General features: G+C 39.1%; 1 long non-coding RNA gene across 1 annotated transcript; it reads right to left on the reverse strand.

Annotated features, from left to right (window-relative positions):
* Positions 1–1,838: 1,838 nt before the first annotated feature.
* On the reverse strand, positions 1,839–25,353 carry LOC140531187 (uncharacterized). Its single transcript, XR_011976296.1, has 3 exons — positions 25,211–25,353; positions 13,057–13,180; positions 1,839–2,302 (listed from the first exon to the last, which is right to left on the reverse strand). It is a non-coding gene; the product is annotated as an uncharacterized lncRNA (long non-coding RNA).

Raw genomic sequence — 25,353 nt, forward strand, 5'->3', positions numbered from 1 at the left:
TTTCTCAGCTCCAAAATTCTAGACATACTGTACTTGGAAAGGAAAAAGACTTTCTTATGTGGTTAGTAGCCTGGCTTTGAAGTGAATTTCAAAGGAAGAGTTCCAGAGATGCCGCATCTCCATAGTGGCAGCAACCCTGGAATGAGTGTATGATCTCCCACAGTGACTACTTGGAAGGGGGCAATCCTCATTTGAATGTATCAGCTCTGGCAGGTTTGTTTAAGGGGGGCGATACTCATTTAAATATATAAATTTCAGTCGTCTTATTATCACACTGTTTTTCCTTAACGTGTTAAAACAATAAATGATTTTCTATACGTACATGCCATGATTTGGTCTACCTATTAATAAGGGCTACAGGTCTACATTAACCATGCAGTTTTTATCTCCTTTTCTGGTAGTGTATTGAGTAATCACTTAGCTTAGAGAGTTGTGGCAGCTTATTTGGGGTGACACATTCTCTCTCTACCTACACTGACTGAAGAAAAGCTTGAAAGAATAAAACAAGCGCATTTAAATGCATCCTTCTCCCACCCTCCCAAGGCAAGTTTTCTGTTGACTGATTAAAGTCTATTCCTTCAGCACTTTTCTCTTTTTTTTAAAAAGTCAGTCTGCTTGCCAAGAGAGTTTCCCAAAGTTTCTGAGGCTTTAATTATTAGGCAGATTGGAAATAAATGAGCTTTGGAATAGAGACAATTCTATTGACTATGTCAGCCCTTCCAAACAGACTGTGCAAAAAGGCAAGAAAATCTGTCTCGCTCTTTATCACCTTTCATATCACGGGTATGTAAGGCTCTTAGGGAAGGACTCCAAGTTAAAAAACACCAACTAATCTAATTGGGAAATAGAGCTCTTTCTTCACCCAAAACTGACCATCTTTAAGTGATCTAAGTTTCCAGAAAAACCCAGGATCTCAGTCTCCATGCTGAAGTTAATTAAGGGGTCTCATTTCACATGACAGGTTCATCTAATTCTCATCTATCTTTAGCCTCTTTAACCATTAAATCTGGATGTTAGAATCATCATCATAATTCCCTGTTGTTCCTTAATAAGATGAAAGTTTTGAGGGCAGAAACTATCTTTTCTGTATGTACTTCAGCATTTCAACACAGTGCTCAAGACGTAAGGGCTGCTAGGCCTGGAGTCAGGAAGGCCTCAGTTCAAATGCAGCCTCAGATATGATCCTGAGGAAGTCACTTAACTTCTGTTTCCTTAATTGTAAGATGCGGATAATAACAGCACCCACCTCCCAGGGTTTTATGAGGATCAAATAAGATCTTTGCAAAGCACTTTGCACAGTTCCTGGCAGATAATTTGTTGTTGAGTCATGTCTGATTCTTTGTGACCCCATTTGGGGTTTTCTTAGCAAAGATACTGGAGTGGTTTGCCATTTCCTTCTCCAGCTCATTTTACAGATGAGGAAACTGAGGCAAACAGGGTTAAGTGACTTACCAAGGGTCCCATAGCTGGTAGGTATCTAAGGTTGAATTTGAACTCAGGTCCTCTTGACTCCAGGCCCAGAGCTCTCTCCACTGTGCCACCATGATTATTCTCCTGAGAAGAAAATAGAGGCACAGACATTACAACATTTGTTTGCTAGTGGATGAGACCTCCTTTTCTCCTGTTATTCTTTCCATCTTACCTCAGTGCTTTCATGTAGCCAAAATAGGACATTAATTTGTAATACAGGCTCAGAGGATATTATCCCAAATCACACTAGAACTAACAGATCTTGTCCTCAGAGCATTTCTTCTCAGGGCACTAGGGGTAATCCTGTGAGATTGGGGGTGGTTTTCTAGTACTGTTGCTTATAAATCTCCATCTAGTGTTTTTCCTTTAATAACACTTTAATCAATTAACATCTTCCCAATATCAATAAACAAATTAACATTAGGTAGCTTTTATAAAAGTATAGCAAGGTCCAGCAACTTTCTAAACCAGGAGCACATTCTCTTCTCCCCATACCTTAATCACTGGAAAAAATAGACTCAGATTTGAAAAGTTGTTTGCTACAGAACATTAGCTCCCAGGAGTTCTTTTCTTTATTCATGGGATCATCCACAAGTTCACTTCTGGGTATGGCATATGTTAGTGGGCTGTTGTTCTCTTGCTCTGCTACATGGGCTCCATGCTGGACTGAATCAAGCAGATCTCTCGTTCTTCAGGGCTGTCTTCTCACCAGGTTCTGCTGCTGCAGCTGCTGGTTGACCCTGCCACTGTCTCCAAAGGCTGCACCTTTGATGTTCTTTCAAACCTCACAAGGTCATAGCATGACTTGTTCTGTCTCACAGGACTCATTTACCTATAATCAGAAAAGAATGAAACACAACAGAGATCAAAAGGATAGAGAAAAGGTGAATAAATAAGGGAAAGAGGCATCTGCTGCCATCTCCACCCCAAGGTCTGAAGCATTTCATCCTCTTCACTCAAGAACTTAGAGGGAAGAGAAAGTTGGTTGTTTTGAATCTTTTCTAGGCACTTTCAGTTCAAGCTTAGAAGCCAATTAACAGGCTTTTTATCACCACACAGTGATAAAAAATTGTGAGAAGATGCTTCAGTGTGCTTGGAAATGGGGAGGAAAAAGTCTCCATGTGGATTTTGTGCATGTTCCAAAGACTGGGCCCTTATCGACCAGTCCCCCGATCATAGATATAAAATACAAAACATTTTGTGGTGGTTCAGTCATGTCCGATTCTTCATGATCCCATTTGGGATTTTCTTGGCCAGGAACCGGAAATGATTTTCCATTTCTTGCTCCAGCTCATTTTACAGATGATGAAAGTGAGGCAAAAAGGGTTCCATGACTAAGACAGAAAAGATTAAGGGTCACACAGCTAGTAGATGTCCAACACTGGATTTGATCTCAGGAGGATGAGTCTTCCTGACTCCAGGCCCAGCACTCTATCCATTGTGTCACCTGCAACCCATACAAAACATATCAAACATAAAGGGAAACAGTAGCACAGATAGTCTAAACATATTTGTTAGTTTTGAAAGCTTCAAGTACATTCTTTTACACTGGATTTATTTTTTGAACTGTTTTATTGGTGCTTTTAGTCTCTATATCACAGGATTTTCTGAAGAGAAAAAACCCTCCCTAATATTCCCTCTTCCTTAATCTCTATACCCTAGGAAGGCTCTATTGAACCCTCCCTTGTGACAAAGAAACAAAATAAGTCAAAGACATCCAGTATAGTGGCTGCCTCTGAAAATATATACAGCATTTTTTCCTGGTAGTCCCTCCTTGCCCTGAAGGGGTATATTTCATGATGTTTTCTGGAACTTTCACTGTTTTTTCCAATTGTGCAAAGTTTTGTTTCTTTTTAGAGATCTTTTAATTTGTACTGTGATAGTCACATGGGATGAGAGTGATCAGAAGGATAGAGAATAACAAGGGGGAGGCCAGTTCAAGATAAAAGCACTGGTACCAGGCAGTGAGGTTGTGCACAAATAACTGAGAGTTGAGTATGAAAAGAAAGGGCTATTTCTCAGGAGCATTCTAAAGGTGGAATGGACTAAGGGGAAAGTATAATATAGTGGAAAGAGCACTGAATTTGGAGTAAAAGGACTTGTGTTTGAATGGTTGAGGTTTATTTGGTGTCAGTAGGGGTTAAATGACTTGCCCAGGATCATACAGCTAGTAAGTATCTGAGGTCCTATTTGAACTCAGGTCTTCCTGACTCTGGAGCTTTATTCACTGCACCATCTATGTTTGAGTCTTGATCATCTCTCTTACTGATTAGGTAAGCTGTTTCTCTTTCCTGGGCCTCTATTTCCTCATCTTAAAAATGATGACTGGATGACGTTAAAGGTCCCTCCCACCTCTAAATCCATGTGCCTATGACCTATGAGTAGTAGACCTGTTGATGATGATGGAGTGTGGCTGAGGCCCAAGGAAAGAAAAAAAGAAGCTTTGGATAGCCACCATAGAAAATGAGATAAGGAGGATTGTCAGGTACTTAGCACATAGTAAGTGCTTAACAATTGCTTTATGAGTCTGTCAGACAGCATGGAGGACCCAACTGAGGTCATTTACCATAAACTTGCTGTGAATGCAATTGACTTGCATTTGTTACTTTTCCCAGTAATGAATAGCAGCTTGGAATCAGGGTCTGAGAAACATGATGGCATAGGATTTGGGATAATCTTGGATAAGGATTAGCAGGTTGGATATGGCATTAGGTCAGGGTACTAAGGATTCTAGAGTGAAATACTAACATATCAAGTACCATGTGGTCAAGGCTAGGATGAAGAAGACTGACATTCGAATGGGAGAGGTAAGCAAGGAGAGTAGAGCTGGGTAAGGAAAGGTCAGAGATGAGGGAAAGAGGAGGTTTTGTGAAATGAATAGTGAGAGAAATGGAAGGACATGTTGGAAGGTCAGTTAATGGAATTGAAAGTTCCTAGAGGAACTTTATAAGGGATGGTGAGGTCTAAGAATATGCTAATGTGTAGGAGAAGCGGGGTAGAGGCAGTGGAAAGCTAGTGAATGTTTAACATCCGGTTCTCTGGGAAAACAAAAAATGAACACAGGATACCCTTTTAAGTTTAATGTGCATTATTAACATTTTCCTCATCACTTTTTAAAATCTAGCCAATCTACAAACAATAAATCACAGATTGATTTGTAGCTTTTGTCAGTTGCTGAGATGTAAATGGTAAATGCTCACATTGGAAATTTAACAATTGACTCTCCCGTGCCTGTACAAGCTGACCAGCATATCTCTGGGTGAAGGAGTAGATTTAGGATTAAGGCATTAAATCACAGTGTGGCCATATTATTTGAAAGGTTGTCAATATGAATATTAAAATCCCTAAGGATTATGTTAGGAAAGGGTATAAAGGGGAAGACCGTGAGACAGAGCCTAATTCCACTGATAAAGTGAGTAGAGGGATTTAGAGACTGGTGGGTGATAGAAACAAGGAGGGGGAGAAGATACTATAAATGCATTGAACGCACTTCAGGAAAGAGGAATTCATTAAGGAATAGGGAGAGAGGAATAGTCTGGATATGGTTGCGAGGGATAAAGAATATATCAAGCCCTCTTTTGGTCTGTTTGAAGGAGGGAAATGGGAAAAGAGATCTCCACTAGAGAAGGTTCCAAAAGATGTGTTATCTTCAGGCAAGAACTGGGTTTTAGTTTATCAAAGAGGTAGAAGATCTATTGGTTGAAGAATTCAAAAATGTTGACAAAATGAGAATTGACCATTGGACCCTGAAAGGAAAAGTGTAACAGAAAAACTAGGTGATGGTGACCCACGAATGGAACAGAGTGGAGTATAAAGAGGATCAGGGTTTGGGAAGTACTAGAATGGGTACACAGATTTGCAACTAGGGTGGTAGGACTAAATTCCACATTGAGAAACTAATACAATGGAAGGTAGATTAATATGACATTGTCTGTTGGCAGAACTTAAGTGATAGGGAATTTGAAGAATTAAACTGCCTCAGAATTAAAAATAGAATTTGGAACATTGGTATTCTACTAGGTGCCACCACGGTATTTCAGCTGCAGATGACAATCTAGTTCAAAATGGTGAGGGTAGAGTTTTTAGGTTTTGACCAGCCACTGCAGTGGAGACCTCCTTTTAGTTCAACCCTGTTGCTGTAGAGGTAAGGACTCTATAGTTCTATGACTTGCTCACGGTCATAGAATCAAATTTTTTGACTCAAGACTAGAACTAAAGTCTCCTACTTCCTGCTATTTCTATTACACTATTTGGTGACAACTGCACCTATTACGTAGGCTGGAATAATTAAGGACATAGGATCATCTCCATTCTCAAGATCATCACCATTGACTTGACTTCCTTGCCACTTATGAAAAAGCCCAACTCATGGGGCCTTGGCATAAGAAATCTTAATAGAATTTCCATTGCTCTTCGGGCATGCATTTCTGGTGAAGGGTTACCAATGCCCATGGTGAATACAGAGGTCAAGAATTTTTAAATTTAATTTAACAAAGAATTGAATTCCTTTAAATATTATAATCATCCAAGCTGTTTTTATCATGTGTCTCATTGCTTTCTAACCATGAGTCTGAACTACTGGACTGGCCTGAGTTAGGTATGCCAAAGGATAGACCATTTAAAGATTAGGAGGAGTAGAGGAGGTGTAAGAGGACTCAACAAGGTCAAATTTTGCAAACATTTGGGGAAAAAAGTGGGGGGATGACTAATAAATTTGGCAAATGGGAAGTTGTTGACCTTGGAAAGTATCATCTCAGTATAGTGATGTGGATGGAAAGCAGATAATGAATAATTCAGAACACACTTTCTAAAGTGATGTTAGCGAGGAGGTGATGAAGCAGCAGAGTCAGCAGGTATATCATTCGTTGGAGAAGTTTGGTGAAACAAGAAAAGAGGAAAAGAGAAGGTAGCCCGAAGGAGCAACAGGTAGGGGAGCTATTTGAGGGCTGGAAGCCCTTGAGATGCCCCTCTAACCATACCATCTAAATGGCCTCCTAGTCTTCCTCAGTGTAAGGCTGGCCCTGATAATAGTGTATGAAAAAGATGATAAAGAAGGCAAAATAATCTGCCATCTTCTAATCCTATATCCTCCTGGCTGAATTATTCTTGATTTTATCTCTTCAAAACATACATATAATACAATAACTTTGATTTAAACAACATATTAGACAGAATAGTTTCTAAAATTGGCTTATGATGTCCTGGGACTCACTTTCCAAATTTCCTTGTATGGAGTCAGGCATAAGTTATGATCCAGTTATATAAGTTTGCTGATAGAAAAAAATATGGAATTATTGAGACAGTTGGTAATTTGTTCTTTTAATTATGTAGGTCCTTTTACTGCATCAGTTATAACATAGTTTGGTGGTGCTGGGTTTTTTTTGGCTATACCTAAATTTATTTTTGGACTGCTCACCCTAAACACAATTCATTCTTTGGTTGAATATGGACTTCCAGCACAAAAGACAGCACAATAAATTAGATAAAGCCTTGGACAAGGATTCAAGAAGGGTTGAGTTCAAATCCCATCTCAGACGCATGTGTGACCCTTGGACTCAATGACCTTGAAGAGCCCCTTTAGCTACAAATCTATGTTCCTATGAGTGAACAGAAACTATTTACCTAATTATTACCACTTCCCTTGGAAGTCTTCAAACTTTTGCTGGACTATTATCCCTTTATTTTTTTGCCAGTATACTTTCCAGAGATGTCCAAATAGATGCATACATTGCCAGAGGTAGCTCAGTGTTTGGGAGGCTGGGAAGGAATGAGTGACAGAGAAGCGGTATTAGACTGCCTACTAAATCAAAGGTCTATAGAATCATTGTGTTGACCACATTTTTGTATGCCTGTCAAACTTGAACTGTCTACCAGGTCTGTGGCAGAAAATTGAATTGCTTCCATTTGAATTGTCTTAGGGAGATTCTGAAGATTATCTGGCATGATAAGGTACTACATGCTGAGCCAGATATTCAAATTCTACTGCAGAGAGCGCAACTCTGAGAAGTTGGCTACATGTCCTGAATGCCAAACACACGCTTACCTAAGAAAGATTATTTTATGGAGAACTTGCACAAGGCTGGTGCTTACAGGGAGGTCAGAAGAAGCAGTACAAAGGCGCTCTCAAGGTCTCTCCAAAGAATTTTAGTATTGATTATGAGACCTGGGAGATGCTGTCACAGGACCACCTAGCATGGTGTACCCGCATCAAAAAAAGATGCTGTGCTCCATGAGCAAGGTAGAATTGAAGTAGCACAAAGCACATGAGAGATGTGAAAATCTAGAGTCATCTCTATTCTAAATGTTTAAATAGACTATTTGTGCCTGATCTGTGGTAGAACCTTCCAAGATGTATTAGATTGACTTCGACCCCAACATAGTGATGTCATTGGTCCTCTTTAAGTAGGAAGGATGAGAAACAAAATCTCTATTTCTTTAGATAATGCCTATAGGGTATGAAGCTATTGTTAGGAAGTTGTATGTTTCTTCAACTTTTATATTTTCCTTTTTAAAAAAAAGTATTGCTCATCTCTGAATTTTATATATGTCTCACAAGGGTCTGTGGTTTAAAGCCATACACACATTTTTTCCAGTTGTGAATATGCCAGACCTTCAGGAAGTTGCACCCTGATAAGAGTTTTGGGAAGACCAGTCTAGTGAACTGCAGGCCTTTACCCAACTGGAGATACTTTGAGTGACAGATTTATGATGAAATGCATGAACTTTCATTCAAGAAGTAGCCTAGTCAAGTTAGGACAAACTCAGACCTTGAGGTTAGCCAAAGTTGTGATAAAGTCTGCAGCCACAGCAACTCCAAGACCTTCTTAAATTATAGAAGGATTGTTATTTATGCTGGTATAGAAACTACATATATCAATGAAATCCAAGATCCTCTAAGGAAGTAGGTTTTTAAATCATGGAACCTAACAATTACAGTTGGAAAAGACCTCAGAAGTTGCTTAGTCCACCCCCTAGATGAATACATAATAACTAACACTTCCATAGCTATTTTATGTTTATATAGTGTTTTCCTCATAAGAGACCTATGAGATAGGTAGTGCAAAGGTTATTTATCCCCATTTTGCAGATGAAGAAGTTAAAGCTCAAAGTCATATAGCTAGTAAGTAAGTAAGTAAGCAGCTTACTATAAGCTTCGTAAGATCAGGACTGGAACCCAGACCTTCTAATTCCAGTATCAGTGTTCTTTCCTCTATGCTAGACTCATTTCTAACTTTCACTTGAAAAACTCCAACAACCTGTAGGGAAGGGAATCAACTTCTTCCCAAGGCAAGTTATTCCATTTTGGGATAACTCTAATTGTCCCCTGACTCCATATCATTCCCACACATTTACGCTCATCATAAAAAGATACCCAAGTATCTCCTGAAGTGATGTTTCTTGTTGTCTGTAGATTAATGATGAAATCAACTTCACTCAATTCCTTTATTTTCCTCTCCAAGGATAAGTTGTGGGCTATTGTTTCACTTGGATGCTATTACTTTCTGGCTTCATTTATAGCAAAAATGTTACTGTTGATATAATTCAATTCCTCCAGTACATGTCAATTCTTAGACTATAAGAGAAGGATTTCCCATTTAGAATATCAACAGGTGAATTCATGTTTCTAGAAGGTCTGAAAATTGTCACAGAGTCAGGAAGACCTGAGTTCAAATTTGATGTCAGATACTTATAAGCTGTGGGACCCTGGACAAGTCACTTAACTTATATTTGCCTGTTTCCTCATCAATAAAATCAGTAAAATCATATCTCCAAGGGTTATTGTGAGGATGAAACAAGATAATAATTGCAAAAACTTAGCACAGTGTGTGGTACCTAACAAATTTTACATAAATGCTAGTTGTTATTAGTAATAGATCTTAGCACCCCTCTTCCCACCACTTTGCCATGGTCACTGCAGAAGCAGGGGAGATAACTGCAAGGACTGAGGGCCATTTTGCAGTTTTCTTATGGATTGCTAAGTCCAAAGAATTAATGCTGTAGTAGCTAATGTACTGGTGATAAGCCTCTCCATGCTTTGCTAGAACGATCCTTGAAGAGCAAATTCAGTCGATCATGGAGCTGTTCTTGGAGCCTTTTCAGCATGGTAGAATCTGCCAGTTCTGTTATCATGTTTGAAATCTCCATGTCATGCTTTAGCCACAAGGAGGCATTAAAATAGGATCAAACATTATAGAAATGTAAGGTAACATTTCTTTCATTTTATTGTTACTACACAACACTGCTTCTAGGTGCTCAATAAATATTTCTTGATGATTTTATTTATATCCTCTGATGAAAAATCTACATAAAGAAATGCTTCATGAGGAATACTTAGAGAGGAGCGTGAAAGTTTCAAGGTAGATATGAGCCTCACAATGTGAGTTCTCTTGAACTAGAACAATTTGCTAGTGAAGGTTGTAGAATTTCTCTCTCTAAGAACCAGAGAGATGTGCATGATGAGAAAAAAAAACCAGATAGCTCTCACTGAAGGCAGGGGTATGGACAGGATAGTTTCAATGGTCTCAGACCCTTAGGACTTTATGGTACCTGGTGCAGTCCCATGGTCAGATCAGGAGACTGGAGAATTGTGTGTTGCAAAGGACCTAAGTCAAATTGCCTCTTCTGGTTTTCCCAACATATCCATTAAAGTAACTGTCATCAGATCAAGAGGGTTGGCAAAGATTTCCTGAACAGATGTTCAGGAAAATTGGACTGTTTGCAGTGTTTACAGATACTTGGTTCTGGCATCCCTCCAATTTTAATACATGGATGACTTTTTCTGCCTTCCCCTCTTTTGATGGCACATAGACATTCAATGACTTCAGCCTCCAAGCCAGCATGGGACACTGAGGGATTGCAGGGGCTGTTAGGAAATATGCCCTTGGGAGCAATCTGAGTGGAGTCCCAGGGTATTGTAAAATGCAGGCATAGGATGCTCTGTTTGGGTCCTACAAAGGCTTAATGTAAGAGTGGACACCCTGTGGTATTGCTGCCATCACAAAACGATACCTAAGGCAATTTTGGAGGCATTTTCCCCTACCATATGCCTCTCTTTTTCTCTCTTTCCCCCTCCCCTCTCCCATTAATTCTTTCCTTTCCTCCTATCCTTCCGCTTTCTTTTTCTTCTTTTTCTCTTTCTAAAATTCCTTCTTTTCCTACCTTCCTTACTTTTAATTATCTTCTTTCTTTCTCTTCTCCCTTCCTTCTTCACTCTTCTTCCTTTTTCTTTCACTCGCTTCCTTCCTCTCTTCCTTTTTCAAACTTTTTTCTTTTCTTTTCTACTTTGTCTTGCTTTTCTTTTTTCTTCTCTCTTTCTTCCATTTTATTCTTTCCCTTCTTTTTTTTAAATTCCTCCCATTATTCAAACCCCCTTGTGTCTTCTCTGCTAATGACCTGAACCTGCCCTATATTGTAGTTTAGCAAGGAAGAAGTGTGCAAAAGAAAAGAATACCACCATATTTGCCCTGATGTGGCATCCATTTGCCTTGAATCCTTAATTTTCTTACCTTTTTACTTGTTTTTAATTTTTTTTTAAAGTAGAGATGATTATTATACTACATGCTACACTAAGTCACAAAGAAAATGATTGGTCCAGGACATCAAGAGGGTCTGTGGCACACAACTATATGAACTAATTTCAGACAGGCAAAAATTACATTAAAAGGTGGGATATCCTTTGTTAGGGAAGAGTCATATAATGGTAAAAATCTTATTTCAAATAGTAGAGAGAATCCTTCTGAATCAAGTGGGAAAGCTGGTACAGTCCCACATTGGGTGATGTCTCCTGAAGGTTTTAGCCAGGTATGACCAAAGCTTTGACATTCCATCTCTGCTCCTGGGTCCTCTATGGTCAGCGCAAGGCAGGTGATTTGGATTTCTGCCTCATTTTTTTCCTTCTTGCATTTCAGCCTACACATTCACTTATTCCTTTATTTGGCTCTCGTGGCAGAGTAGAAGTCAACAAGATGGAGTTAACACCAAGTGAGAAAACAAATCTGTTGCTAAAGTTATTGGTCAGCTCATTGTTAATGAGATAGTACTGTAAATCTGCAGGTTTCTATTGCTTTTTGAAAATAAACTCAAAGAGAACTCTACTTTGCTTTCCCTGTAGAGATCATCCAAAGAATAAATAGATTAAATGGCTACCTGGATGGTGTGTTTTTAGGGGTTTTGAAAACCTACTTTTTCTCCACCCGCAACACTTCCCCCATTGGCCTTTTCTGATGTCTGGAATTCCCACCATTAGTCATGACTTTCTGTTTTCTGACTGCTGAAGGTCTCCTCAAGTTTTGACATGTCACATAAGAGGGATAGTACATGAAATTATTACCTATTCTCCTAGGATCCCTAAAGAACAAGATATGGGACAGGTAAGTTATGATTGAGAAGGGGTAGATGATAAACATCTGGAACATGAGATCCTGCCTTAGTAGGACAGACTTGGATGGGGCCACGAGGGGGAAGACATTTCAGTTGGGGTCTTGGGTGAAGGCTGACTAGGTAAGGAGTGCACCCAAAAGGATGGCCAAGGAGTATTGTAAACAAACTCTGCCAAAATCATTCCCAGGACTCTGCCCACCACACACATCAGCCACCATATTAAATGTTCTTTGGTCCAACCTCCAGATAGTAAGGCTAAACATTGGTAGCTCTTTTCATAAAGGTCAGTTATGCTGATCAAGCTTTGGAGACCCTCCTTGTTCAAATTTTCATCAGGCTACTATTCTCAGTGGCTCTCAGTTGACTGCAAGAGAAAATCCAAATTCATTAACCTGGATTTAAGACCCCAAATTTCTTATCTGTAATGCAAGGGAGTTGGACTCTTCTATCGTCTCTTCTTGCTCAGAAATACTATGAAATCTACAAAGTCCTTTCTATCTCTAAAAATGAGATGATTTTTCAAAATTTTTAATGATCTGATATGAGAACTAAGGCTGAGAAAGGTTAAAGGATTTACAGGAAATGTCTGAGTAAAGATTCAAACTCAGGACTTTCTACTTCAAGGTTGGCACACTTTCTATTATGCCACCTGGATACCTCTAGATCAGGGATTTTTTTACCGGAGGTACATGAACTTATTTTAAATATATTTTTAATAATCATAGTTCAGTACAATTGCTTTCTTTTGTAATAATGTATATATTTTAAGCACTTAAAAACAACATTCTGAGAAGGAGTCTGTTGGCTTTACTAGATTGACAAAGGTTTTCATGACCCAAAAAAAGTTAAAACCTTTGTTCTAGATCATAGACTCTAGAATCTGAAGGAATGATAGATGTTATCATGTTGGATTTGGAGTCAGGAAGTTCTGGATTAAAGTCTTCTGTCAGACACTTAGTAGCTGTGTGACCTTAAGCTATGTGTAAGTCACTTAACCTGTACGACTTAATTTCATTATCTGTAAAATGTAGAAAATAATAAACCACTTTGTAGAGCTGAGCAAATGAGACAAACATGTGAAGGGCTACTTCATTTTCAGATAAGAAATCTGACGAGGGTGAGGACGTATGGACTTGCTGAAAATTGTAATAAGTGAAAGAGCTGAGATTTGAACCCATACCCTGAATTTATTTCTCTTTCCATTACCTTCTTGTGTTTGGAAAGTAGGCTGGATTTGGAGACGGAGGAACCAAATTTGAATTCCAGTTGTAACTTACTGCCTGTGTAGCTTTGAACGAATCAAGTACCTTCTAAACCTCAGTTTCCTCATCTGTAAAATAAAGAGATTGTATTAGATGGGAGACAGATTGGTACAGGGGAAAGACTATTGAATACAGAGTTAGAGAACCTAGATTCAAAAGTCAGTTATGTCACTTACTCATTACTTGTGTGACCTTGGGCAAGTCACTGAATCTCTTTAGGTCTCAGTTTCCTTAATTACCAAATGGAGTTAGAGTAGATGGTCTCTCTGATCCCATCCAACCCTAAAGCTATAATCATCACCAAGAATTCTGGATCCAATTTGAATCCTTTTTCTCAAACGGTTCCAGGATCTTTACTTTATTTAGATCATATTTTCTTATAGGCCACACCTAGGACTGCTCTACCAATCAACATGATGACAGGCCAGGGACCAGAAGGAAAGCAGATAAGTCCTCAAAGCATCCAGTATAAGGAGAGATTTTACAAGAAACAGAAAATATGACCACTGGCACAAGAGCTAATTATGTTATCAGAAATCCACCCAAACTAAGAAGAAATAAATTTAGGAGAAGTCAAAAGAAGTCCCCAGTGGGGAGTAAAGGTATGGTGATACAGTGGCTTAATCCTCATGATGAAGGGAGATGATAAAAGGAAAGTCTTTTGCAAATTTTAAAAGTTCAGATTATCAAATGACCCTCAATACCTAGGGCACCCCAGTCACCTTACTCCAAAACCAACTCACTACAGAGACCAGAGACTATGCCCCAGAGAATTCAAACTGCTTCTCCACTCCCTGCCCCCTCCACTCATCTCCTCCTTCCAGTTCTGGAACCATAATCAAATTTCTAATGCTATTGAAAAGAATTTGTTGACCTAGTCCCTAATAGTGCTATCCACCATCCCTATAAATTTCCAAAGCAAAACATCCCTCCCTGGTCACTACTTCCCTATATAAGTAGCCTCCTACTAGTGTAATTTACTATGTAAATTTCAATTATCATCATCGTCATCTTCATTATTATCATTATTATTATAGCACAAAATTCTAAACGAGAGAAAGTAGGGGACAGGTAAGAATGATTCACACAGTTCAGTTGAAATGTACAATAACATAAAGACCTCAAAAAATACACCTGTGATGGGGAATCTCATCTTTGAAGCACAAAGCATGACAGGTAATCGATCATGCCTAGGTGGCTGTTTCTTGAACTCTGATAATTCAATCTGTTATTTGTTATAAACTTAGTCTTCTTGTATTGTTGCTTAATATTAAAAACTGAATTTTCCTATAAGTGGCATCCATACCCTACATAGGCAAATGTTGGTAGTTGGGCCTTAGGGTGAATGAATTCACTTTCCCTGCCCAGAAATGCTGTAAAATGGGGGTACCAACCTCTTTAACCTTGACCCTAAAAGGACAGTGTACTGAGGACAAAATCTAAGCACTTTGGCATTTAAGACCCCTCACAAATTGATACCAATCTGCTTTTCCAAAATGACCTCCCTGTACTTGATTACATGCCTCAGTTCACCTGTCAAATTGCTGTATCCTTTGTCTCTGGAGCACACTTTGTGACCACTGCACACATCCTGACCTCCCCACCTTTCCTTGTGCCTGTTCCCCAGATAAAGATGCCTTCTCCCTTCCTCTTAAGCTACCTGAGTCTACTGAGAAGAATGCTAGTTTTACTTTAAAATGTCCTTGATGGAGGAACAAGAATTATTAATTTTATTAAATTTTGACTGTTGAGTATGCATTTTAAAATATTCTGAATGATGATATAGGAAGTATACATGAAACATTTCTGTTGCATGCTGAACTTTGGTGGTGGTCTCAAGGAAAAGAACTCTGTTCGATTGAGTTACAGGATGCACTAACCACTTTTTTTCATGAGACAACATTTTTACTTGAAAGAATGATGGACAAACTGGTGATTTAGACTTGTGTATTTACCAGACATCTTTTTGAAAATGAGCTTAACACTTCAAGGAAAACAACTGACAGTGTTTGCTGCCAATGATAATATTCAAGCTTTCAAGCAAAAAATAGAATTTTAGAAAATTTGTATCTATTACTGGGAGCTTGACAGCTTTCCAATATGTAAAGACTTTTCTGATGAGATCCATGGTGATATTAACAAATGTGATTTTGTTTTACTGTATAATGAAATGTGTCAACAATTGGAAGATCTGCATAACTCAGTGAACCAATATTTCCTAAATGACTAATGCATGATGTTAAGAAATCATTCGTGGGTAAAAGATCCATTCAAAATGTAAGATAATGGATTTTAATGTTACAGAATATGAAAAGTTCATTGATCTGGTTCCAGATTCCACATTGCAACTAGCAACTACTTGAAGAGGTTGGTTGAATATTCAAAGAATATCCAAAATTATCTAATAGGCTATTACAATATTCCTCTTTTTTTCCAATTACATATATATCTATGTGAGGCTAGATTAAAAAAAATATATGTATATGTATGTATATGTGAATATGGGCATGTATGTATGTACTTCAACCAAAACAACCCCTTCATGACTTCTCATATTGTAAGATTCTTGAAAAAAAGCATTCATAATCAGGCGATTGTAGGCTCATGGGATTTAAAGCTGGAAAAATAGAAATCCTTTAGTCTCACTCTCTCCATTTTATGGATGAGAAAAGTGTCAGAGAAGTTGTGTCTATTACAGAGGAAGGGCTTAATAAATACTTGCTGATTTATTGAATTATTAAGTGACTTTCCCAATGTTATACAGATGGTAAAGGGTACAGATATGAGACTTTTAAGTAGTCTATAATTCTTTGGTCAGTCTTTATTTCTTTATCTCAATTTCATTTTCCAACATAGTTTTCAATATCCTTCCCTATATATCCTTTTCCAAATCCCCTACCTTCACAGGGAAGCTGCCAGACAATAAGGTATACTTTGGCTTAGTTTAGAGGATTTTTATCCTGTTCACAGAAATCTGTAATTTATCCTCTGCAACAGATGTTGGCACATAAGATATTATTATCTTCATGGTAGTCTGTTTGCTTTGCATGGTGATCATGAGCATTGCAGGGTACAATGACCAAGTATACCATGAAATGATGTTCCTTGTTGCCTATGGGTGCACACTGCAACCAACTCTGCCATCTCTTCTATTTGCTTCTTCAACATGAGCCTGTGGGTCATCCTTCCATTTAGCTGCAACTTTGTTCTGTTTTCTGGTTTAATTTACAGTGAAAATGTCAACAGGGATGGGGTTCATTTCCTTCAGTGGTATATGTTTGTTGGTCATTGAACAAAGTTTGCATATTGAGAGTACTTCCATACTCACAGACCTCTAATTTCATAGTTGTGGGTCTTCCCTCTACTGATACAGCTCATAGTCCTTGGCAGGAGTGTGCTGGAGCCAGATTATACCAGCATGAAAGTATCAGTTGGTAGACTTTCAGTTTTAGCAGTTACATCTCAGAAACCAGCAACTGCTACAAGTCAGGCCTTGATTTACTGTTTTGTTCATTGTCTAGACTTAAGGAAGTGATGGAGAAAAGATTGATAATGGAAATTAAACTTAAAAGTGTGTTGTGCATTTTCAGAGACCTAGGCTTTTTTTTTTTTTAACATTTACCACCTCTACCCCTTGGTACCTTGGTAGATGGTCTTCTAGAGTTGCTGTGGATAAAAAATTCATCAATCTATGACCAATGTGAGGATAAATGTCTCTGAACTTAGCTGGGCTGGTCCTTGCACAAAAGCCAGTTAGTTCATCCATTGGCATATCAAGAGTACCAAAAGATAAATTAATATTAGCAAATGGTCTAAGAGCTTCAAGATTCTTGGCACCTGTGGCTCCTCTTTTCCACCACCAGCATAAGGGGAGAACAGAGAGATGTTTTCCATTTTTGTTCATTTTATGGGTCACCATTTTCAAAATTAATTTATCAGATAGTGGTTAATCTCTGGTGATAAGCCTCTCTGCAATTAACTAGACTGGTCTCAGCACCACAGATATAGGTGGTCACTAGATCTGTTCTTGAGGCCTTTCCATTTTGACAGAATATGCTGGACTTGCATTTCCTTAGCATGACTTTTAAGATCCCACAGTCACTACTTTGCCATGATGAGGCTTTGAAATAATTCTTTTGTGGACACCTCCGCAACATTGTCTTATGATTATAACTAATATTTTATAAATTTTTATAGCTTTATAATTTGCCTTCACATTCATTTATTTCATTAATCTTTACCACAGCACTATGAAGTAGGTAGAACAAGTAAAACTGTTCTCATTTCACGCCCAATAGCACACAACTTACATGAAGCCAAGGTAGGAATGGATCCTAGGTCTCTTGACTGCAGGTCTAACTATCTCTACATTACTCAGGCCCCGCTAGGTGCTCACAATATGTTTGTTGATTGATTGAGGGGTTATCACCATTGAGACAATGTGAAGTCCAGGAGCAGACCCCTTTATGGTTATTGACTCATTCATTGAATAGTTATTTCTTTATGGAACATCCCTACTATGTGATCAGTAGCCACTCAAAGCAAAATTATAGCACAAAGTTTGTCTTTGGTACTGCTCTATCCTCTTACCTCTCTGTGCTTTCCCTCCCTAGATGTTCAGACTCCCTTAGTATAGTACCCAGGCCCAACCTTCTCAGGTATCATCTTATGCTCCCTACAGTTCCTGACCCCAGTCCCTCTCCAAAACTTTCTTGTCCTGGGTCCCATCCTCCCAGGCTCTGCTAGGTGTCTGATTAGGTAATTTAATCAGTTAAGCAAGGAGATGCAATCAAAAGAATATTACTCTCACAATCAAGAAACTTGGATTCTTATCTTTGCTCTGTCTGATTTGGGGCAAGGCCCTTAACTTCTTTGGGCCTCAATTTCCTCATTTGTACATAGTAGATTAGAAAAGATATGCCCCAGGAGAGTCCTTCCTACTTCTTGTTCAAGTAAGATAATAGATATAAAGTGTTTTGTGATCTTTTAATGCCATTTTTTTGTTACTGATTGACTAATTTGCACCTGAGCTGTGCCTTGAGGCTGGGTCTAAAAAGGGGGACTCCACAGATATTTAACTGAGTTGGAAAGAGTGGAGATTGGACTGAGGATAAAACGGGAGTTCACAGGAACAGATTCTATTCTCTGGGGAGAGGCCTTTGCACCCAGGTGGTTTTTGCTGGGAGCCACAGGACCCTAGGTATGATAAGGAGTTGCTGGGTCAAGCTAGGAACTCTAGATATCAATGAAGTGGTAACTGAAGTGGAGGAAGAAATCCTGTGGGAATTGTAGGTGTCCCTAGATCAAGCCAAGAGATTGGTTCAATTTAGGAGCTGCAGTTGCCAGAAACAAGGAGCATTTAGGCACAGAGCCACGACAAGGAGGATCATCTCAGAGATGGCCCTCGACTAGGAATCTGAGCCTTCTGTGTCATGTGCACTATGCAGATGGGGGAAGGGGGACTGACTCTCTACAGATCATGAATTATTTTACCACTTGGCATTCTGGGACCTAAATGCCACGGTGGCAACTGTATAGGACCCAAGGGACATTAGGGTTCAACATATAGTGGACTGCTTAAGTAACAACCCCAAATACTCTTACCTTTGAGGATATGTCAGAAGGACTGTATTTTTGCTCCCTACAGCCTATATGACATCAGACAAGTCACTGAACTCTGGGAGGCTCATCGGAGGGGAAAGGCAGCTCGATTGTCTAGCCAACTTTAATTCTTTCCCTTACTGGGATGAGTTGACCCAGGGAAGTATGTGCGCTGGACCTCTGTTCCTCATACATATGTCCTGCCATGCATGTGCCACACATGCCCTATTCACATGTACTCCCATGTGCATTCCCTCCCTCCCTAATGGTATTGTAGCCTGCAAGAGATTATGCTCTTGGGAGAGCTATCTTGTCATATACCTTGCTATGTTATATAATCATCTAGGGAGTTGATCAGAGGAGTTGGGCGGAGGGATGGGTTTGTAAGGGAAATTAATCTGGATCAGAGTGGTGCTAGGAGTTTAGAACCCTCTGGAAAAAAGGTGGGACTCCTCAAAGAAGAAAGAGAATCATATCTATTGTCTTTGGTGAATGCTTATGTGTTTTCTGTATTTTTTTGAGAGTTGGAATAAATTTCATTCCATATACAATTTATGCAGTGTTACTCTGTGTAGCTGTATAGAATCTACAGATTCTTTTTACCCATATGTATTAGAGAACTAAACAGGAGCCATATTTGAGAAATATTCTGAGATTTCTCAGAGGCAATTCTAGGTATAAGCAATAGAAGGCAAAGAGGGTTTTTAAAGACTACCTCCAAGATGGAGTTTAGCCCATTGTAAAGCAAGAGTCTGGGGACGATCATAGGTTACAATAAAAGTCTCATTACAAAGTAGCAAGAGCACTGGTTCTAAAGACTGAAGTCCTGTATTGAAGTCCCCTCCTCTAACTCTTACAACCTGTGTGATCTTGGGTAAATTGCTTAATCTTCCTGAATTTTTGTTTCCTTAAAACTAAAATCTGGAGTTTGGATGAAATAACCTTTAATGTCCCTTCTAGAGCTATGACCTTGTGGACTTCTGCTTTGAACTAATGGGTTTTCTGATTGGTAAAATAACACATCAAAGGGATGGAGCCAAGATGGTGGAGTAGAAAGACAAGCCTGCTGTAGCTCTCCTCCCATAGCCCATAAAATACCTGTAAAAAATGACTCTAAACAAATTCTAGAGTAGAAGAAGTCACAAAACAACAGAGTGAAAGAGATTTCCAGCCCAAGGCAGCCTGGAATTGCACCAGTCTGTGCTTACAGCCCACAAAGCCCAGCTCAGCCTCAGCCCCACCATGAGCAGGAATAAGATAAGAGCAGGCTTCAGGGCACAGAATCATGAGCAGCAGCTGTGGTTCTCAGATTTCTCAATGCACAAACACCAAAGACAGCTTCAAAGGTCAGTGAGAAAGCTCTATCACCTGGGTGAGAAGGGAGCAGGGTCTTGCCCTAGCCCCAGCCCCAGGTGGCCCCAGGTAGCAACAGCATTCCTTTTTGGAGCCCTCAGCCTAAAGATCCTGGGGGAATTGAGCTGCTGATCTGAATCTCAGCCCTGAGTGGTGGTCCTGGGGTGAGGAGGAGCACTGTCTGGTGGAGCTGGGGGAGGCTCTGGAGAGGGAGTTCTACTCAAAGATCCTGGGCAAAAAAGCTTGTGGTTGCTCCCAGATGAGAGTTCAGACCAGGAGAGGAGTAAACTCTCCCTTGATTATGCCACCTTGGAGGAACTGAACTTACAGCTCCCTAGAGTATACCCTCCTCTTGACAAAGGACTCAAAAGTCAAGTAACTGGCTGGGAAAATGTCCCCCAAAAAGGGAAAAAAATAAGACTATAGAAGGTTACTTTCTTGGTAAACATGTATTTTCTTCTATCCTTTCAGATGAGGAAGAACAATGCATACCATCAGAGGAAGACATAAAAGTCAAGGCTTCTGCATCCAAAACCTCTCAAAAAATATGCAATGGTCTCAGGCCATAGAAGAGCTCAGAAAGAATTTTGAAAATCAAGTAAGAGGGGTGCAGGAAAAATTGGGAAGAGAAATGAGAGCAATACAATCAAATCATGAAAAATGAGTCAACAGCTTGTTAAAGGAGACTCAAAAAATGTTTAAGAAAATAACACCTTTAAAAATAGACTAACCCAAATGGTAAAAGAAGTTCAAAAAGTCAATGAGGAGAAGAATGCTTTAAAAAGCAGAATTGGCCAAATGGAAAATGAGATTCAAAAGCTCACTGAAGAAAATAGTTCTTTAAAAATCAGAATGGAACAGATGGAAGCTAATGACTTTGTGAGACAACAAGAAATTACAAAACCAAACCAAAAGAATGAAAAAATAGAAGACAATGTAAAATATCTCATTGGAAAAACAACTGACCTAGAAAATGAATGTTGAAATTTTAAATATTGAATATTGAAAGAATCACTGATCACCTCCTGAAAGAGATCCCAAAAGGAAAATTTCTAGGAATACTGTAGCTAGATTCCAGAGCTCCCAGATCAAGGAGAAAATATTTCAAGGAGCCAGAAAGAAACAATTCGAGTATTGTGGAAATATAATCAGGATAACACAAGATCTAGCAGCTACTACATCAAAGGCCTCAGAATGTGATATTCCAGAAGTAAAAGGAACTAGGATTAAAACCAAGAATCACCTACCCAACAAAACTGAGTATAATACTTCAGGGGGAAAAATGGTCTTTCAATGAAATAGAGGACTTTCAAGCATTCTTGATGAAAAGACCAGAACTGAAAAGAAAATTTGACTTTCAAACACAAGAATCAAGAGAAGCATGAAAAGGTAAACAGGAAAGAGAAATCATAAATTGAATTGTTTACATTCCTACATGGAAAGACAATATTTGTAGCTTGTGAAACTTTTCTCAGTATTTGGGTAGTTGAAGGGGTTTTATGTGTGTGTGTGTGTGTGTGTGTGTGTGTGTGTGTGTGTGTATATATATATATATATATAGAGAGAGAGAGAGAGAGAGAGAGAGAGAGAGAGAAAGAGAGAGAGAGAGAGACAGACAGACAGACAGACAGACAGAGAAACAGAGAGACAGAGAAAGAAAGACAGAGACAGAGAGCACAGGGTAAGTTGAATAGGAAGGGATGATATCTAAAAAAAAATTAAGAGGTGAGAGAGGAATATATTGGGAAGAGAAAGGGAGAAATGGAATGGAGCAAATTATCTCCCATAAAAGAGGCAAGAAAAAGCTTTTTCAATGGAGGGGAAAAGGCAGGGAGATGAGAGCGAAAAAATGAAGCTTACTCTCATCACATTTGGCTTAAGGAGGGAATAACATGCACACTCAATTTGGTATGAAAATCTATCTTACACTACAGGAAAGTAGGGGAGAAGGGGATAAGTGAGGTGTATAGGGGATGATAGAAGGGAGGGCAAATGGGAGGAGGGGGTAATTAGAAGTAAGAAGTAAACATTTTTGGGGAAGGACAAAGTCAAAAGAGAGAATAGAATAAATAGGGGGCAGGATAGGATGGAAGGAAACATTTTCACAACATGACTATCATGGAAGTCTTTTGCATGATTACACATGTATTGTGTATATTGCCTATATTGAATTGCTTGCCTTCTCAGTGGGGATAGGAGGGAGGAAGGGAGAGAAGTTGGAACTCAAAGTTTCAGGAAGGAATGTTGAGAATTGTTTTTGCATGCAACTAGGAAATAAGAAATGCAGATAATAGGGTATAGAAATCTATCTTGCCCTACAAGAAAAGAGAGAAGATTGGGATAAGGGCAGGGAAGGGTGTGATAGAAGGGAGGACAGATGGGGGAAGGGGTAATCAGAATGCATGATGTCTTGGGGTGGGAGGGATGAGAGAGATGGGAGAAAATTTGGAACTCAAAATCTTGTGAAAATGAATGTTGAAAACTAAAAATAAATAAATTAAAGTTTCAAATAAAATAAAATTACACATCAATGGGGGCTCAGGAGCTATGCTTTTGACTAGATTGACCCATCTCCCACAATATACTTGGACTTGGAGTACCAGTAGGGAGTATATATGAATGAGAAGAATCCCCAGACCCTACTACTATAAGTTGTCTATAGTTCTTTGGTCATTTTTTATTTCTTTGTCTCAATTACATTTTCCAAAATAGTTTTCAATGTCCTTCCCTTCCACAGCCCCCAGCTTCACAGGGAAGCTGCCAAGCAATAAGGTATACTTTGTCTTAGGTTGGAGGATTTTTGCCCTGTTCATAGAATTAGGTATTCTATTCTCTAAAGCTCAAGAAAAAATTGAGACACTGAGAAGTTAAGTGATTTTCCTATGACTCCAGTAAGTGTCTGAGGCAGGATTTGAACCCAGGTGTTCTGATTTCAGGACTAGTGCTTGCTCAAATTGCCACACAGATGATGACCTTATTCATCTTTAATAAAGTCTTAGTCAACTTTAAAATGTTATCATCCCATAATTCAAGGTACTGTTGAGGAAAGGAGGGGGTGGGAACCATAACCAGAAATTTCTGTAACCTGTGCCTAACCTTGTCCCATTGTCTCATACAATTAATGATATCCAGCTTCACAGATTAACCCCAACCCTCAACCCCCAACCCAAGACTAAGTAACAATGACGGAACTTCCAATTAATCAAATGGGTTTCATAAACAGTTAATATGTTCAGAGTCAAGACAAATTAGGGGTAGAAAAAGTAGGCTAGCATAGAACATGAAACCAGAGTCTTAAATATTATTTTTTATAAATACATTTTAAATCAAGTTTTATTGATGCTTTTTTTTTTTTTTACATCAAGTCATTTTTAGATATCCCTATCACTCCCTAGCACTGAACTCTCCCTGGTACCAAAGAAAAACAATTAAACAAAAACAATGTATATAGTGACTATTGAAGCACTATTCTGTCCCTAGAGTGTCTTACTTCTCTGCTCAGAGGAAGGAGATATGTTTCATTATTTATTCTCTGGGACTCAGACTGATCATTACAAATAATCGAGAATTCAGATTTCCTTTTTAGTGTTCATTATTGTCATTTTGTTTACAGTACTGTTCTCCTGGGCTTGCAATATTCGTGCTCCATTAGTTAATAAAGGTCTTACCATATTTCTCTGAATTTCTCATAATCTTAACTTCTTACAGTGCAGGTATTTTTAATGGCAAAAAACACCATATTTTTTGGCACTATAATTACTGTTGTTATTATAACCTGAGGTGTGTGTCCCTGCGATCAGAATTTGAATCCTAGCTTTGCAACTTACTACCTTGTGAACCCTAGACAAGACACTTTATCTGCTTTGGTTCTCAGTTTCCTCATCTGTAAAATGAGGGACTTAGCTTAGAAAAGCTTTAAAGTTCCTTCTAGCTCCAACACTTATGACCACAGCTTTTATAAACAAGGCTACCTTACAAATGCAGACAGTTCTCCTCTCCCTCCGTCCCTCCCTTGTTCCTCCTTCACACCTTCCCCCCCCCCCCCCAATATTACCCTGTCCATTCCCCTACTCTCTTTTGCTGTCTGACACATTCCATCAGTACACTCTTCCGGCACCAGATTCCTTTCGTTGTCTGTTTCATCACCCACCTAGGGCGCTCCATCCCCCGCATTGCTCCACCTGTTTTGCTTTCTGTTACCATCACGTGGCTCGGTCTCCATCCCCCTCCTTTTGATTTCTCTTCCCGTTGCCGAGGGACCCTTTGGTGACAAGACCCAACAGAAAGAGAGAAGAGAGAGAAACCCTTCTCCCGATGTTGTGGAAGAGAGGGAAGACAAAGAAGTCTGCTAAAGCCCTGTTCACCTACAGGTTCCTGCTTGGGACCTGGGCTAGAAAAAATCGGAAGGGATACGGGTTAGAATCTTGCACACACTTTACACTCGACCCCAACATTTTCTCTCTTGCCTCCTCCAGCTTGGGGAGAATTAATAACAATGAAGATTTTTCTCCAGACCTGTGATTTTATTGGTGCAGGCAACTTTTGGTGATGAAACAAATGTTCTGAAATTTCTAATCTGAGAGATTAGGTGACCATTCCAAGGTCACACAGTCATTATCTCACAGTCAGGATTTAAATCCAGATATCCATCAAGCGAAACTAAGAAGCTCCATAATAAAAACAATGACAAAATACTTACAGGTGTCAATTAGCTGTTGCAGTGGATAGAATGTTGTACCTGGAATAGGAAAGACCTGAATTCAAATCTTGTCATCTCCTAGCTGCATCACCTTGAGCAAATCACTTAACTTCTGTCTGCCTCAGTTTCCCCATTTGTAAAACGGAGATAATAATACCCACCTCACAGAATGATTGTGAGGATCAAACAAGACGATATGTAGAGTGTTTTCCAAAACCGCAAAAGCTCTATATAAATGCTAGTTATTATTATTTATACAGTTTGCAAAATGCTTTACATCCATAAGTAACAAATACTAGTCCCCACAACAAAAAACAGTGGTCACGTAGCGCTTTAGTTTGCAACATACTTTGCTAGGCTATACCTCGAGGACACCTTAGCCTCCACAACTAATAAATAATAATAATTTTGTAATCTCTTGACAAATGTCAGTCCTGTTATCTACCTGAGCAATAGTCCGCAGAGCATTAAATATAAAAGAATACTAGCAGGATAGGGATTTGTCCTGGGACTCTTTGGAGCGAAAGAGACAAGCAGAAAGAGCTATTAGCTAGCTGCAGCCGTTGACATTGACCGGAAGTCCTCAGG

Source organism: Notamacropus eugenii, chromosome 3 (genome assembly GCF_028372415.1).
Source record: "Notamacropus eugenii isolate mMacEug1 chromosome 3, mMacEug1.pri_v2, whole genome shotgun sequence".
Lineage (NCBI taxonomy): Eukaryota > Metazoa > Chordata > Mammalia > Diprotodontia > Macropodidae > Notamacropus > Notamacropus eugenii.